Raw genomic sequence first — 18828 nt, forward strand, 5'->3', positions numbered from 1 at the left:
ACAGGTAGCCTGTCCTTAGATATTTCAATAAAAATGGCAAGAATATGTAAGTAAATGTGCAAAAGCTATTTATTCCTTTGGAAAAAAAGGTAGTGAGGGGTGTGGATAATTTTTGTCAATTGTGTTTAGTTCTGTGTTTCATCTTCTGTTGAAATAATTAACTTTACAATAAATATTTCCATCTATATATGCTGATTATTCCTCACCATGTGCACACAATCATAAAATGTAGTACCCTGCATATTAAAATTTCTGGCATATTACCAATGACTTAAAGGAAAACTGTGAAAGAGAACTACCATGCACATATATACATAATGTTTCAACAAAATAACTTAATCATAAATGAGCCAGTCCTATAATTAAAAACATGTATTTTTGAATTTGTAGTGAATTCAATCATATACTACAATTAAACAATGTCACAAATTTTTAAAGGCTTTCTCAACCAACATAAGGGAGATATCTATCTTTTTCTAGGTCCTGAGTTAATTAGTCATTTGTTTTGATTGACAGAAATAAGCATTAATTACAATATTTTGTTTTCCTTGAGTGTGGTAGGTGGTCTCTTGGATGGTGTACAATGATCCTTGCCTCCTAATATTCACATGCATATCTGATACCAACTCCTTAAATGTAGGTTGGACATAGCGACTTTTAACAAATAAAATACAGAAAAAAAATAGATTATACCCCTTCTGAAATTAGATTACAAGAAGACTGTGATTTCCATGTGATTGTCTTCTCTTGCTCTGAGAAAAGCCAACTGCCATGTTGTAACCAAACCTATGGAGAATCCACTAAGCAAGAAACTAAAGGAGGTCTCTTGCCAATAACCAGTGAGGCATTGAAAATTTCAGTCCAAGAGCCCATGAGAAACTGGGTCTTTTCAAAAATGACTTGAGTGACCTTAGAAGTGAATCTTCTCTCATTCAAGTTTTCAGATGAGACCACAATCCCAGCTGACATCTTGATTGCAGCCTGCTGAGAGAGCTTGAGGCCAAGGCATCCAGCCAGTACATGCCTGATTCCTGACCCACAGGAAACTAAATTTAACATTTACTACTTTAGCTACTAGATTTGGGGATGATGTGTTTAACGGCAAAAGACAACTAACACATTGGGAAATGTTTAGAGTTGAGCTCCTTCTATTCTGTAAAACAAATATTTCATAAACCAAGCATGTAAATGTCATCCTGGAACTGAACGAAATAAAGAGATGTCATTATCTTCTACATCCACTGCATCTACACTGCATCTACATCCACTGTAACTTATATAAATTAGCTCTTGGGAATGGAACCAGTCAAGCCTTGCTATGTTATATAACAAGTACTAGTTTATCAAGACTTTTTCTCATAGAAGACATAGTCTGCTTCATAAGATTGTCTGAGGATCTCTGAACACAATCAGATTTTTCAGAGGATCTGGAGAGATAAGACACATTTTATACTGTGGAAATTTCAGCAACATATACACAAATATTATTCATTCTGTTTTTTAAAAGTCCTAAGCTATCTCTCCCCTTTTAAGTTTCAGACTCCTACTGTGTTATTTCAACTTCATTTTCCTTCTTTGACCCACTCTGCTCATTTTCATCTTTTTCTTTTAGCCACCCTAAAATTATTTTTCATTTATTCTTAGAGCCAATTTGTTTTCATTACTTTCTTCATACAAATTTGTGCCTTCACTTTCTTATTCTCTACCCACAGGTTTCCTATAAATGTACTTTTTCAAAGGAGAAAATTTTCTTCCAGATGACTAATTCTAGTGACAAGTTGTTAAGATAATATTTCAGTTTTGCCCAGAACATTGGATTTGAGACATCAAACAAGTAACTTATCCGTTCATATTTTAGCAAAACTTGGTGATATAGGATAAAGTCATCCTCCAGTGAGAGGCCATCTTCAAGAGAGACTAATTTTTTTAGTTTAGCAATGGCAAAAGGAGATCTACTGAAGGTATGAAAAGACGCCCCCACCATTTTGTTTAAGAACATCCCGTTCACCATCAATTAGGATTTTTCTTCCTCCCAGTTTGACGGTAAAAATAAACTTCCTAAAAACAACTTAGAATGCCATTCCACAGTATAGTACCACTCAGAGGGTAAATCACTTCCAAATTGACACTGTAAATTTTATTGCAAGAAATAAAGAAACCTTTTGAATCTATGTGAGCCAGAGGGATGAACTCAAGCTAAGGTATTTTATAAAATATTGTGATAAAATCACCTTTTAAAAAAAATAATTTTTGGCTTCTAGCCCAGATGGAGTGACAGATCAGATTTTTCTCCTCTTTCATAAAACAACCAAAACTGTACAAAATATATAAAACAATAATTTGTGGGACACTGGACATCAAGAAACAAAGGACATAATCACTGAGACCAGGAAACAAACAAAGTGATTCTTGTGATTTCCCACAGCTTACTTCTTGAAAGAGTTTCCAGCCAAAATACAGGCAAAGGGAACCCAAGCATAGCCCAGCAGATTAACTGAGTTCAAATGAAAGAGATGAGAGGCTGGGGAGACTGAGGCAACCAGGCTTTGCAGGATAGAGTACTGGAAAGAAAAAAACTGCATGGTAAGAAAACTTCAGAGATCTGCAGAAAATTTTCCCTGGAGTATTTCTCTGAGTACTTATCATTGTATATGTATTAGGAACTGACCTGAGACTGGGAAAAGAACCACGTGAAAGGGCTAGTGGTAACAGTGTTCAGGACTCACATGAGGCCAGGTATAGTGCTTTCTCTCACCAGCAGAACAGGCAACCTAACCTCAAGTTTTATGGGACATTGAGAACAGTCATAAAATAGCCTTCTCTAGTTAATGGGGAATAAATAGTCCTAGACTCACAATGCTCTGGTCCCACCTAATACATCTTAATAGGAAGACCTGAAAGGGTAAAATTGTTCCCAAGTAACTTTACTATGTCTGAGTACAATGCTTAAGAATATAGAAATACAGGGCTGCCTGGGTGGCTTAGTCAGTTGGGCGTCCAACTTCGGCTCAGGTCATGATCTTGCAGCCTGTGAGTTTGAGCCCCGCATTGGGCTCTGTGCTGACAGCTTAGAGCCTGGAGCCTGCTTCGGATTCTGTGTCTCCTTCTCTCTACGCGCCTCCCCCACTAGCACTCTGTGTGTGTCTCTCTCTCAAAAATAAACAAACATAAATAAAAAAATTTTTAAAAAGAGTATAGAAATACAAAAAATATTTAGCACAAAAATAGTTAAAATCCATGATGTCTTCAATCCAATAAATCGCTAGATATTAAAAAAAAGTAGGGAAGTCTGATTCATAGTGATGAAATAAATCAGTCAATCTTAAACTAGATTGGATTGATAAAGATCTTAGAATTAGCAGAAAAGAATATTAAAACATTAATTATAACTATGTTGCATAAGTTCAAATGTTAAATACATATGTAAAATATGTAAAAAAAGATCATCCAAATGGAAATTCTAGAGATGAAAACTACAGTATTTGTCATAAAAAATACAGAGATGAGATAAAAGGGAAGATAGATAGTACAGAAGAAAGGATGAGGAACTTGAAGATGAGCAATAGAGAGTAAAAATAAAATATAGAAATTAATAAAAATAAAGTATATAAAATTAAAAAAAGAGCAAAGAATAAGTGAACTGTGGGGAAACTCAAAGCTTCTCAATATACACAAAATAGAAGGCATTAAGAAGAGAACACAGAAGGGGCAAGATGACTGAACATTTCCCAAATTTGATTAAAGCTATAAATTTCTTGTAGGTCACTGAACTCCAAGCACAAGAAAAAGAAAGACAATTATAAAACAAGTGGTAAAGACAAAAGCTAAAATTCACTCAGTGTAAAAAAACAAGAGAGGAACAAAGATGACAGATTTCTTATTGGAAATAATACAAGTTACAGAAGTACAGCAATATCTTTAGATCACTGAAAGAAAAATTTAACCTACAATGTATACCAAGAGAACATATCTTTAAAAAAGGAAGGTGAGGGGCGCCTGGGTGGCGCAGTCGGTTGAGTGTCCGACTTCAGCCAGGTCACGATCTCGCATTCCGTGAGTTCGAGCCCCGCGTCAGGCCCTGGGCTGATGGCTCGGAGCCTGGAGCCTGTTTCCGATTCTGTGTCTCCCTCTCTCTCTGCCCCTCCCCCATTCATGCTCTGTCTCTCTCTGTCCCAAAAATAAATAAACGTTGAAAAAAAAAAAAAGGAAGGTGAAATAAGGAGTATTTCAAACATACACAAAGAATTCATCACCACATTTCAAGAAATATTTTAAAAATTTATTCAAGAGGAGAAAAATTATACCAGATAGAAATATGGATCTACATACACAAAAATGAAGACCACAAAAAATAGTAAGGGTTTGGGTAAATGTGTAAGATATTTTCTTATTACTTAAAGCTCTTTTAAAGATAATTGACTGCTTAAACAAAAATATACATGTAGTACACAGTTTATAAAAAATATGAAAATAAAATACATAAAACAGCAGCAGAAAGATCAGGAAGGGAGAAATGTAAATCTGTTACTACAGTATAAGGTTATATGATATTCATGAATGGTATAATATCACTTAAACTATGATAAGTGAAAAATGTACATTATAAACCATAAAGTAACCACAAAAATAATCAGTGATAGTTAATAAGCCACAAAGGAAAGAAAATGAAATTGTAAAAAAAAATTAGCTAATCCAAAATAATGAACAAAAAGAGTAAGAAGGGAACAAATATAAAAAAGTTAGCAAGAAGATAGACTTCAACCTAATCATATAAATTATCAAAGTAAATATGAATGACCAAACACAAATAAAAATCAGAGATACACGCTTGCCCACTAGAAATAAAGTTCAAATATAAAACACAAATAGGATAAAAGTAAAAGATTGGAAAAACACATAATACGCTAACACCAATCAAAAGAAATCCAGAAAGGCTATAATATTATTAGACCAAATAGATTTCAGAACAAAGAATATTGCCAGGAATAAAGAAGGTCATTTCCACAATTACAGTTAGAAACTTCAATCATCCTTTTTCAATAATTAACACAAGTAGACAGATTATCAGTAAGAATATGTAAGATTTGAATAAGATTATCAATCTTGACATTACTAGAACACTCTATCCAACAATAACAGAAAACACTTTATTTTCCATTACACACAGAATAAGCTATATTATTGGCCATAATACCACCAGTCTCAACTAATTTAAAAAGGTTCAAGTCATATGGTATATATTCTCTGAATATGAGGATTAAATTAGAAATCAGAAAATAATGATCTCTGGAAATTCCTCAGACACTGCTAAGTAATCCATGGATCAATGAAGGAATTAAAATGAAAATTAAAAAAATATTTTTAGTTGGATAAAAAAGAACACATGTCAAAATTTGTGGGATGACACAAAAGCAATGCTTAGAGAAAAATGTAGTGTTACATGCCTTTATAAATATCAAATCAATAACCTCAGCTTCTACCTTGAGAAACTAGAAAAAGAAGAACAAATTAAACACAAAGCAAGTAAGTGAAAGGAATAATTTTTAAAATGGAATTCAATGAAATAGAAACAACTACAAAAAGGAGAGAAAAATTAATAAAACCAAAATCTTAAGAAGTTAAAAAGAATTAATAAGCCTCTACCTAAACTAACCAGGGGGAAAAAAAAGACACAAATTACAAATATTAGGAAGAGAGAGACATGTCTTTAATACAGGCTTCCCAGATATTGAAAGGATAATTGAGCAATGTTGTGAACAAATTTATGCCAAAAAATTCAACAACATAGATGTCCCAGTTCATTAAGAAACAGAACCACAGTTTGCTCAAGAAAACAGATAATCTGAATAGGTTTATATCTGTTGAAAATATTGAATTTGCAGATTAAAAACCTTCCAAAAAGAAAACTCCAGGTCCAGATGGTTTCACTAGTGAATGTGATCGAGTATTTAGAGAAAACTACAATACCAATACCACGCAAGCTATTTCAGAAAATTGAAAAGAAAGGAATACTTTAATTTTTTTTTCTATAAAGCAAGAAGTACTCTGATACCAGAAAGTAGAGAGATAAAAATAAAGGAAAACTACATACCAATCTCTCATGAACAAAGATGCAAAAACACAAACAAAAAACATTATGACTAATTGGGATTTACCCTAGAAATGCAAGGTTATTTTAATATTTGAAAACCAATGCATGTATTTCCCCACATTAAAAACTGAAAGAGGAAAATGCTTAAAAACATGTCAAAGAAAGGTGTTTAACAAAGTCTAACATTTCTTCTTGATTGAAAAAAAAATTAGCAAATGAGGAAGGAAACTGGTGAAAATGATCACAAAAACCTATAGTTAATATCACACAAAATGATGAAATATCAAATGCTTTCTCCTGAAGATCAGGAGCAACAACGTAAAAATATGTGTATTTTCTTCAGTTCTAGTCAATATTATACAGAAAGTTATGACCAGTAAATTAAAGGAAAATAAGTAACAAAATAATCATAACAAAGACACCCAGTCAGGAAAAACAAAGTAAAAATGTCTTTATTCGTGGACAAAATGATTTTCTATGTAGAAAATCCACTGGAATTTACTTAAAAATAAATAAATAGCTACTAGAATAAATAAGAGACTTTATCAAAGTTGCAGCATGCGTTAACATACAAAAATCAGTTATGTTTTTATAAACTAGCAACGAACAGCTGACAACTAAAATTTTTAAAAACTATCATTTACAATAGCACCAAAAATATTAAACATTAAAGGATAAGTTTGACAAAATGCAAACGTTCAACGTTGAAAACTAAAAACATTAAAAACTAAAAACATACTTAGTCCATGGATTAGAAGACTTAATATAGTTAAATTGTCAATTCTCCATAAATTAATATTTAGATTTAATGCAGTCACAAAATCCCATCAGGCTTTTTTTAATAGAAATTCACACACTAATTTTAAAATCTATATAAAAATGCTAAGGTAAATACCTAGAATACGCAAAACAATTTTGAAAAAAAAATTGGAATATTCACACTACTTGACTTCAAGCTTAACAATAAAACTACAGTAATCAAGACAGTGTGGATCCTGAACAATGTGGGGGTTAAGGGCAGTGATCCCCAAGCATTCAAGAATCCACAGGTACCTTTTGACTCTCCCAAGACTTAATAGCCTATGACTGACCAAAAGCCATATTGCTGATACTATAAACACATATTTTATATGTTATATATAGATATAGATAGATATAGGTATAGACATAGATATAGATTATATAGTATGTGCTCACAATAAAAGTAAGTTAAAGAAAATATTGTTAAGAAACTCATAAGGAAGAGAAAACACATTTACAGTACGATAATATATTTAATGAAAAAATCTGCCTAACAATATTGTCCTAGGATAGACAAATAAATCATGTGAACAAAACATGATCTAGGAACAGACCACGCATATATGGACAACTGTTTTTCCATAAAGATGCAAAGGCAATATGATGGAGAAAGTTTGGTGTGTTTACCAAATGATGCTGGAATATCTGGATATTCATATGCAAAAAAAGAAAAATCTTTATACACAAAGGACATTAAAAAATTAACTCAAATGGGGCAATTGGGTGGCTCTGTTGGTTAAGTATCTGACTCTTGATTTCAGCTCAGATCATGATCCCAGGATGGTGAGATCTAGCTCCACATTGGGCTCAGTGCTGAGCATGGAACCTGCTTAGAATTCTCTCTCTCCCTCTTTCTCTGCCTTTTGTCCTCTTGCAGTCTCAGTCTCTCTCTCTCTCTCTCTCTCTCTCTCTCTCAAAATAAGTGGATAGACTTTAAAAAATAAAAGTAACTCATGTGGATCAATTTATAAAACTACAAAAGTTTTAAAACAAAACTTAGAAAAATTTTATTACCTTTGGTTAGCAAAAGATTCTTTTGATATCACCCCAAAGACACAACCCATTAAAGAACAAGTTGACAAAGTAGACTCCATTAAAATTAAGAACTTCTGTTAAAAAGATACTGCTAAGATAAGGGAAAGAAAATTAGGATACTGTATATTAATTCAATATTGGAGACTTGTATCCAGAATATATAAGGAATTTTTAATACTCAATAATACCAAATCAAAGCATCCAAAATAAAAACAAATAAAAGATTTAAACAGATACTTCACAATGAAGAAATATGGATGGCAAACTCATGAAAAGATGCTCATCATCATTTGTCATTAGGGAAATGCAAATTAAAACCATAAGAAGATACTATTAAACACCTATTTTACAACGACTAAAGCTAAAAAGTCCATCTATACCAATTATTGGGCAGGACATGGAACTTTCATACATTGCCAGAAGTTTAAAGTGGTACAACCACTTCAGAAAACAGTTTGGCAATTTTTTAAAAACTAAACATACATAGATCTTATGATCCAACCATTATGCTACTTCGTATTTAGCCAATAGAAATCATATGACCTTACAAATACTTTTCCACAAGTGTTCATAGCAGCTGCATTTGTGATATTCAAAAACTGGAAACAATCCATATGTCTATCAACAGGTGAATATATAAAATCTGGTATATCCTGCAATGGAATACTTCTCCGTAATTAAAAGGGAACGGAGTCTTCATAGCACAAAAACTGAGTGAATCTCAAAATAACTATTCTGAGTTAAAAAGGAAGAGTAAAGAAGTGCATGGTGTATGGTTTCATTTATATAAAATTCTAAAAAGTTCAAATTAATATGTAATAAAAGAAAGCAGGTTAGAGGCTACTTTCAGACAAAGCTCTCAAGAGTAAGAGTGGGAAAGGTAAGAGTATGGCATTAAAAATGGGAACAAGGAAGTTGGAGTGATGAATGATGTTTTTTTTTCTTCATTGTGGTGATTGTTTCATGTTTGTATACATTTGTCAAAACGAATCAAATTGTATACTTACAATATGCATAGTTTATGGTATGCCAATTATACTTTTATAAAAAATTATTTTTAAGACTACTTTGCTATTTAAAGCTAAAAAACATTACTTTCCCAAAAGATTTTATATTAATGTACTATAGAAAATAATATTAAAATTAAAAGTATATAAGTAGTACTGTCAGGATATAGAAATATAATTATTGTAAAAATACCAGAATAGTTATGTTTGTGTTATCCAATACATATTTATTAGAATTCAGGAGTTTGTGGACCTTATAAACATTTGGTTGATATTTGAAAAATAAAATGAACAAGCAAATTGATAATGAAATAGTCATTTACTGAAATGTTTATACTGTATGCACTATTGTTTTGTCTTATGTTGAATTCTCAGATTCAGAAGTTCTCAGATATGGGGAAAAACTACTTTATGACTTCCCTTCAACTTGAGTCAGGTTTCAGCCTTGAGCAAATTTCTATGAAGAAGGTAGAAATGATGAGATGTCTTTAAATGCTGCAGATCAAACATTGCCACTACAATGAAACCCAGAATGGCAAGCAAACAACAGTTTAGAGGACGTAAAAGAAATTCTGAACTTATTCCCCAGAAGCCATTACATTAGTGAAGTTTATCTCAGTCTTGAAATTCGCATAAGTCATGCGCTGAATTGAATTTACCACTAAGGCATCAGCATCAACTACTGCAGTGTCATCTTGTTCCCCTCCTAAATCACCTTATTCTACTCAAAGATAAAAGGCCGCTTTCATTTCTGTAGGGGACAGATTAAACATTAGCAGTCAGAAGCAATTGCTTTTCCCTTCAACATCACCTCTAGCCTTTTTACGCACAATACCCTCTCCAGGGATTTCCTGCTGGCTGAAGAAGAGGCAAATAACATTTGTGCCTCTGCACAGGACAGTTGATTCCAGGCTTTAAAACCGAGTTCTTTCAAAACAATGCATGAGGTCTTAGCAGGTGAGAGGTAGAGTCATAGAATAGAGCTTTGAGAAGCTCATAAATCTTAATCCAGCTTTCCCAGAAGTCTCTGCATGTTGCTTAGAATAACTCATAGGGTATAAGTACATACATCATAAAAGACTACTTCAGCAGTATCTGACATTAGTATAGAATCTAACATTAGTCCTATAACTGTTGACCAAGACAGCCTTAACATTCCCTTCTGCTTAATCAGACTTTAGATAGATACCCCACTGACTACAGACCCCTGACCTCCCTTTTCTTAGAGGACTTTAGAAAACTCAGAATTGTCAATTCTCTTTCTACACCTTTGAAATATAAATATTCTCCTAGAAAGGCAATGGTCAAGAAAGACAGAGCCCCTATATCCCAGTCTTCATGGGAAGGTAGGAGCGTTAACTTTGACAAGCGTCAATTAGCAAACACAGATGGCCTGGTCACATTGAACATAGCTCCTAACTAATGTCCTCTAATTCTCTTCTGCTCATCCCAGTGCTTAAAAACTCTTCTGCTTCTTGGAGTTGAAATGAATCTCTCTCCTCTTAACTAAATTCTTCCCTGCTTAACTTCCCTGCCTGCTTAACTCCACTTGGTACAATTTTTCTTTGACACTGCCCTTGAGAAACCACTCCTTGTCGGCAACCATTAGGGTACAAAAGAGATGTGATATAATTTTTAGTAAAACAACTTACATAGTTTTCGAATTTGAAAATCAAATTATGAATTAACCAAAGTTTGAGTCACTCTGAATTGAGGGTGGTATGGCTGCCTGTTGTGACCTGAGTAGCTTGAGGGTTACAGAAATCTTGAATGCTTTCTCCATCATGATTCTACTTGCCTGCACTCCTTATCTATTTAATAATATTCACTGGTAGGAGACACTACAACCCTTTTTGTATTAGAATATTTTGTCTTTACCTGTTATGAGATACCTCTGTGGTTTTGATTTCTGCCTGGACTATTGATCTGAAGATGAGGTAGGAAAGACAAAGGAAATACCCAATGGGAAACTACAGTGAACGCTGAATTTTATAGGGCTTGTAATTGAAGTATCCCAAATCTATGGGTAGATAAAGGAACTCAAACAACTCTAAGTTTAAAAATCACAAAAACAAACTACTTTTCCCAGTTTCTCCTGATCCTATTTTCCCCATTCTTCATCACAGAATGTGAATGTTTTGAATGTGGAGAGGGAATTGTAAATAGTACTGGCTGCTGTCATAATAGAGTAAGCTGAGTTGACAGTGGTCTCCTTTATGAACCTTGTTCAGATTGATCATTTTGGAGCTTGGCCTAAAAAGACTATGTTGGTTTATAAAAATTCCAGACCAATATTTGCTTTCATAAAGTTATTCTAGGACCCCAAAAGGCCATGACTACTGTGAAAATGTGGTTCTGGCCCTGTGATAAAATTACTGACTGTAAGACTTAAATTTAAAACTAATTAGCTAACATATTATAGGGATATTAATTTTTTTTGCTCTCAATTACTAATTGTTAACATTTAGCCTTGTGTTTTCTTTGATGGGTTGCTACTATTTTCTATACCACTGTCTCTTCGGATGTGCTATTGCTGATATTTTCAAACTGGCATTGTGCTTAGTCTGTCCAAACTAAGGGACTCTTAACTATAGAAAACAAACTGAGGATTGATGGAGGGAGATGACAGGGAGGATGGGCTAAATGGGTGATGGAGATTAAGAAGGGCACTCGTGATGAGCACTGTTAGGATTCCTTGGAACCACAGTAGAGGGGACGGCCATCTTGCCAGCGCAACCCAACGAAAAGCCCCTAGTAGCCTGCCAGAACGAATTGGAGGTCAACCAACCGAGAGACAGCACGACCTGACTCAAAAAAAGGCCCGCCTGGACCTAAACCCAGAACTGCTGCAGCTTAAAAACCCCACCCCACAACACCTGGGGGCGACTTCCCTGACTCCTCTCTCTCTCTCTCTCTCTCCCCCCCCACTGAGTCACGGAACCTCGCCCGAGACCTTAGTTCCCAAATAAAGCCTTTGACTGCTAAAATTTTTTCGCCTCTGACTCCTATCTTTACCCTGCCTTATGCCTGACCCTAACAAGCACTGGCTGTTTTATATATATGATGAACCACTAAATTCTACACCTGAAACCAATTTTACCATATGTGTTAACTAACCAGAATTTGAATAAAATCTTGAAAATAGGGGCACCTGGGTGTCTCAGTCAGTTGAGTTTCTGACTCTTGATTTCAGCTCAGGTCATGATCCCAGCATGGTGGGATTGAGCCCCACGTCAGCATGGAGCATAGAGCCTACTTAAGATTCTCTCCCTTTTCCTCTGCCCCTCTCCCCTGCACATATTCTCTCTCTAAAACAAATTTTTTTTAATGTAAAAAATAAAGTGATTTATTAAAAAAAACTTGAAAAGAAAAAAAAGCTTTAGTGTTATTATTGCTTACACTGTTATTCTTTATCTCTCAAGCCTTAGTATCTGTGAGCTCTGTGTAATGTTGGCTATGAAGTACATAGGTGCTACAAGCATATTTACACACACAGTCTCCTACAAAGAAACTCAAAACCATTCTCGGGTATTCTACCTTGTTTACCATGAAAAACAAATTGCAGCTGTGGAGTAGGGCCTAAAAAGCCTGCAACTTTAGGATTTTTGCTCACAACCTTACTGTATTGTAACTCTACGTGAGTTACACCAGGAGTAAATATGTACCTAAAAATATAGAAAAGTGTTATTTATGTCCCTGGAAAAAATGATGTGGAGAGATGATTGAAATGATCACATGCAAATAGTGACATGATTAATATCAGTGGCAACTACAAAATGTATGAACTCTTCTGAAAAATAGCATCTGAATTTGCATGTTTTAACCCTTTGAGATGCGCTCTACAGTACTAGGCCCAAGAGAACTAACGAAATAGTAGACATTATAGTCTTTGAGGTTTGCTGTTCAACGGAGAGATGGGATAAGAGAAAATGCAAATGTTTACATATGTATAGAGAACCAATATTCCTTAATGCTTCAAGAGATATTAAAGCACTTTAACACTCCATCACCACATCTGGTTTCCAAGAAGCTTATAAAAGAAATAGAAGAGATTTAACTTTTCTTTTATTTTATGGCAAGGACTTGAGATCTCTGAGGAAATCAAATGATTTGTCCAAAGCCACGACTTATAAATTCTTCTTATTCTTGTTTCACTTTTTCTTATATTTTAGTATTATTATTGTTTCAGATCCCAGCCTCACTATAGCTTTTAAAAACTGAAGGGAAGTGGTGCCTGGGTGGCTCAGTCGGTTATGCGTCTGGATCTTGGTTTTGGCTCAGGTCATGATCTTAAAGTTCATGGGATCAAATCCTATGCTGGGCTTTGCTGCTTGGGATTCTCTCTCCCTTTCTCTCTGTCCTTCCCCCACTTGTGCACGTGCTGTCTCTCTCTCTCTTAAAGTAAATAAGTAAACTTAAAGGACAAAAACTGAAAGGTATATGAGAGGTTGATGAGTTTCTGGGGAAAACATATTGTGAAGGTCTTTAATCATGCACATTTTTATTAAACATGTAATGTTTGTTAATCATTAAACATTCTGGTACTCATTTTACTTGAATTTTCAACAATTCAGTAAAGTTCACCATTCCTTTATCCTGGTAATACTCTACTTCCTGTAGCCATGAAATTTCTTTCCTTATTTCCCTCTTATTCACTTAGTCACAACATATTGGTGTCTTTTGCTTCCTTAGTCAGGTTTTCCATGGTCATATCCCTCAGGACTTAGCTTAGGTCTTAGCTCTGTCTTCTTTGTAGGTAGTCATACGGATGGACATATAATACCATGTGCAACCCCCAAATATGTATACTTATTGACCATACTTCTTCCCAGAGCCACTAACCTTAATGACCTATAAGCACTGTTTTAGAGTGAGAAAGACAATACAACATTCACTCTTCCAGCTCCAGCTAAAAGAGAGTGGGGAAATTAATTAGCCTCTCTATATCTCAGTAAATTCATTTGTACAGTGGGGAATACAATAAAACCACCTCAGAAGTTCAATTACATGAAGTTTATCAGAGCCTAGACATCTCCACTGGCAGACTCACAGGCATCTCAGATTTAATCTACCCAAAATGACTCCTGCTGTTTCTCTGTGAATTCTAGCTCACCCAAACTTCTTTATATCAGAAACTGACAGGGCTTCCTTTTCCCACATATATCCGAAACCTGCACTTAATTTTGCTCTTTCCCTTACCATCCCAGATACGAACTATTAGATTCGATCTACTGAATCCATCAATTCTACCTTCAAAATAAATTGTTACCATGTACCGTTTTCTCCATGTCATTGTCACAACTCAAGACCAGTCCTCATCCTGTCTTTCTTGGATTAATATACCAGCCACATAACTGATCATCCTATTGTTTTTACTATTGTATTCTCTTCCATTCATTTATCCAATGAACAGCAAATCCTTAAAAAAAGAAACAGTATCATGCCACTCCCACCCTTAAAATTTTGCAGCAGTTTTATTTCACTAAGAATTATACTAAAACCCTGTATCATTGCCTACAAGAACTTCTGTAACCAACCTCTTACCCATCTTTCCCTCCTTATCTCAAGCCCCTGCCTTCTTCATTCACAGTACTATAGTCACAAAGATCTGTCAAAAATTCTCAGAACATTTTAACGTTTTATGTATGTATGTATGTATGTATGTATGTATGTATGTATTTATTTATTTATTTATTTTGAGAGACAGAGAGAGATAGAGCATAAGCAGGGGAGGGGCAGAGAGAGGGAGACACAGAATCTGAAGCAGGCTCCCTGCCCTGAGCTATCAGCACAGAGCCCCACGGCACTTGAACCCACGAACTGTGAGATTGTGACCTGAGCCAAAGTCAGATGCTCAACCAATTGAGCCACCCAGGCCTTCCCAACAATTCTCAAAATTTAACAAGCTCTTTCACACTGTAGGCCCTTTATACTTTCTGTCCCTTTTGGTTAAATGTACTTCCTCTGGCTTTCAGCAAGGCAGTTTCCTTCCCATTCTTTAAGTCTTAGTTATTGTTTCAGAGAGCTCTGACAATCCTATTTACCACCCCTCACAGTTATTTTGTTTTTAAACACAACACTACACACTACTTTTTCCTTCAGAGTATATATTATAACTGTTATTATTTTTGTTTATTTCATATATGCATCTGTTACTATTTTATTTCTTGGTTTCATTTATTCATTTTTCAAAAATTTTGAGTGCTTACTACATTGTTTTGTTCTAGGTCTAAGGGTATAGTAATGCATGTACTCATAAGTCTTAGTTTCTAGCAAGAGAGATGGAAAATAATCAAGTAAATACTCTGAAGGGAAATACAGCAGAGTAAGAGAATGTACAGTTGAGAGAAGGTTTGACTGGGTGTCTAGGATAGGATTTTCTGAAGAAAAGATACTTGAGCTTACACTTGAATGACATAAAGTAAACGTTTAGCAGCTATGAAGGAAAAGCAACACGTGCCATAGATTAAGAGTTTGGGTGCTGCATATGTAATATGTCTATAAAAAACCAAGTGTAAATAGGTAGTTGGATATATAAGCAATGCCTAATAGGAGATACAGAGAATGAGCGGTAGTCAGTCAGTTACAGGAGCAGTGTGGTCACTGAAACGGAGTGTAACTGAGATGGCATTCTAGTGCTAGTATTCTAGTAGGAGTTTTAGGGAGAGATATAGATAACTTTTTTTGTTTGTTGCAGAAAGGTTAGAGAGCAACTGGTGAGTACTTTTTTGTATTAATCAGTAACCTCCTTTGTGTTTTGACTTCAAGTTTCTGACACTTAGGTTTCTCACTAAATGGAACCCCACAGTTAACTGCCAAAACTTCCCAACATAGATAGCAAAGGATTTTTATTCTTATATTCATGGTTTTGATTTCTTTCCAGAGTGAGTCAATCTTCTTGCTTTTATTCCTACTCTCCAACCTCTGACTGTGCTCAGCTTTATGCCAATCACATGGTTTTTCCTTAAGAAACTTGCCAGGCACTTAACATGGGCCATCTTTGTCTAAAAGGCATATTTAGTCTGAAAGATTTTTTTTTAATTATCATTACTCTAAACATGTGACAAATATTAATTGATATTTTATAGCTAAAGTGGTAGGGAGAGGAGATGAATGATATTTTTATTAAAGTTGGATATTGGGGGGAAGTTTGCTATTTCAGGAATTTCTTATTGAAAGTAATCTTCCAAACATTTCAGGAAGCACTAGCTAAGAACATACTATTTAAAAGTATGTTATTATTTTTAAGAATTTTAAAAAAGAAGCTTAAGATGCATAAATGCAAGCACTGACTTATTTATAAGGACACATTTGGGAAAATGCTTCCGTAAAACTATCAAGTTTTTTTGGCTCCATTTAACAAAATTAAAATGAACACTTTTATCAGTCCACATTATGACTCTATTGTGATCTTAAAAAATTAGCCCCTAAAGCTATTTTAATTTGGTCGATGGATGTATGGAAAGATTTTTATGATACTTTTTTTTCTTTATGAAGCAGAAAGCATCAAGAGTTTCCAAAACTACCATAAACTTTCAAAAGAATCAAAAGAATAAGCAAAGTGCTTGGGGAAGACAGAGTGTTGGGAAAGACTAGAAGGGTAGGGTTTAAAAATAGATGCTTGAAAATATATTTGCTTTGGCCATTTCACATTAAGATAATTGGTATCAAACACACAGCTGCAATTACCACATAATCATTGTCAATGTCGTGTGTAGGCAGATGGTAGCAATGTTTGGGAGAGGAGATAACACTGAATTTTTAACAAGTGACAAAAGGATTGGCATGGTGCAAACAGAACACCACTGCACTTGGCCAACAGCCAGGCAGCCCCATGTGTTGCCATCCTGCCACTTCACAGAAGGCTTACATGGTAAACAAGACAGTGGACTTTTTTCTGAAAGACACGGACCCACAGAACGAAAATAAATAAATATATATATATATATATATACTTATATACATATATATATATATGAAAGTATATATATACTTATATACATATATATATATATATATGAAAGTGAGTAAATGCTTGCTTTTATATTCTAAAGCTTACCGAACTTGAAGCTTTAACATAGTAGCCCAGTACGGTATTCTGCCCGTGGTAGAAAGCGGTAACTCCAGTCAGAGTCATATAGCATTCTGGTTAAGAACAAGCACTCTGGGGCTTGATTAAAATACCAACTCTCCTAAGTATTAGTTATATGACTTTCAGTAAGTTATTTTATTCATCTGTTCCTCCATTTGAACATCTAAAAAATGTGAAGAATAATAGGACGTACCAGTTTTGGGTAGAAGGAGAGCTGAAATGATGATTCTCGTGCAAGTGACTTACTGAAATGCTGCCCTGAAGAAAGGAGAGGAGGTGAGAAGCAGCATAGAGCTGGGGAAGAACCTAAGCAAGTGTGAGGGCTCAGCTGGTGTTCTTGTTATCTCCAGCCACATACTTCCTCCCAACTTAGTGGTGTAAAACAACAGTCATTTTGTTATCTCATGATTCTGGTGGATCAGGAATTTGAGGAAGATTCAGCAAAGTCAGATGGCTCAAATGACTAAAGGCAACTGGAACAATACAACTGGAGACAATCTTGGGGTCCTCATTTCTTCCCCATGTTGTATCCACTGGAATTGGATAGCCCAAGAGAGTTTTTGCACCCACATGTCTAGCCCTTGGGCTGGGATACACCTGGAAACACCTGGACCTGGCCAACATCTGCTCTGTGTCTACCCAAATTCTACATGGCTTGTGCTCCTCACAGCATGACCTTCACAGGACAGTCATATGTTTTTACATGGTGGCTTACTTTCCCCAGAATAAACATTATAAAAGACAAATGGTGATTCAAAGATTCTTATAATCTAACCTCAGAGAGTTGTAGTGTTACTTTTGCCACATTCTTGGTTGCACAAGCCTAGCACAGATTCAATACAGAGGAAGATCACACGAAGACAAAAATACCAAGAGAAATGGGTTCACTGGAGAGCCATCTTGGAGAGTACCTGCTGCTGCTGGAGCCTACATCAGCTTGAACCTATGGAGTTGGTCCCACCTAGGCAAAGAGCCAGCCTTTTGTACTTTCATATGGATTGGGGCTAATCTCTCGAATAAGACTGTTCCAGACAGAGGGGAGGGCAATTCTTCAGAGATAAAGATATCTGTGAATAATTAGCACCCAGAACTCAACAAGTAAGGTATAAATGTACAGCCAGGAAAAGGTGAACAGAACAGGCCACAGATATTGTCTACACTGCTGTCATTGAGGGTTAATTTGAAGACTGTAGCATATACATGTTAATGAAATGGTCAATGAGAGGTCACTTTGATTTATATCTCTCAGTCCTCAGAAGCAGTTTTGCCTGGGATACTGTGTTTCGTAAGGGGCCTGAGAAAGCATATCTACAGATTAATACCCAACTAGCAAAAATTCCTTCTATTGTATATTTGATTATATTACTTAAGAATAGTCACAATTAAAGACTAATTATCAAACTCCTTTTACATTCTGTTACATATACAGAGAGGTTTCTAAGAAGCATTATGGTGTAAAAATTAAGGAACTTCAAATGACATTGCTTCTAATAAGCCACCTTAATTGGCACCTGGATTTCAAAGAAATTTTAAGATTATCAATAACCTTGTTGAGCTCCAATGAGGTGCTAATTACTGCAGGATTAGCTTGGTATGCATTATTTTATCAAGTCTCATAATACTCCCATGAGATAGATATTATTTTCCTTATCATACTGGTGCACAAGCTGAAAATCAGACTAAGTTTTAATGTATAAACATACATACTTGAGTAGTTATGAAGTAGTATTGGATCTGAACCTGGATCTCTTTAATTTTAAAACTCTGCTTGCCAATCATACAGTAATCTATGGTCAATACTC

Source organism: Prionailurus bengalensis, chromosome B1 (genome assembly GCF_016509475.1).
Source record: "Prionailurus bengalensis isolate Pbe53 chromosome B1, Fcat_Pben_1.1_paternal_pri, whole genome shotgun sequence".
Taxonomy (NCBI): domain Eukaryota; kingdom Metazoa; phylum Chordata; class Mammalia; order Carnivora; family Felidae; genus Prionailurus; species Prionailurus bengalensis.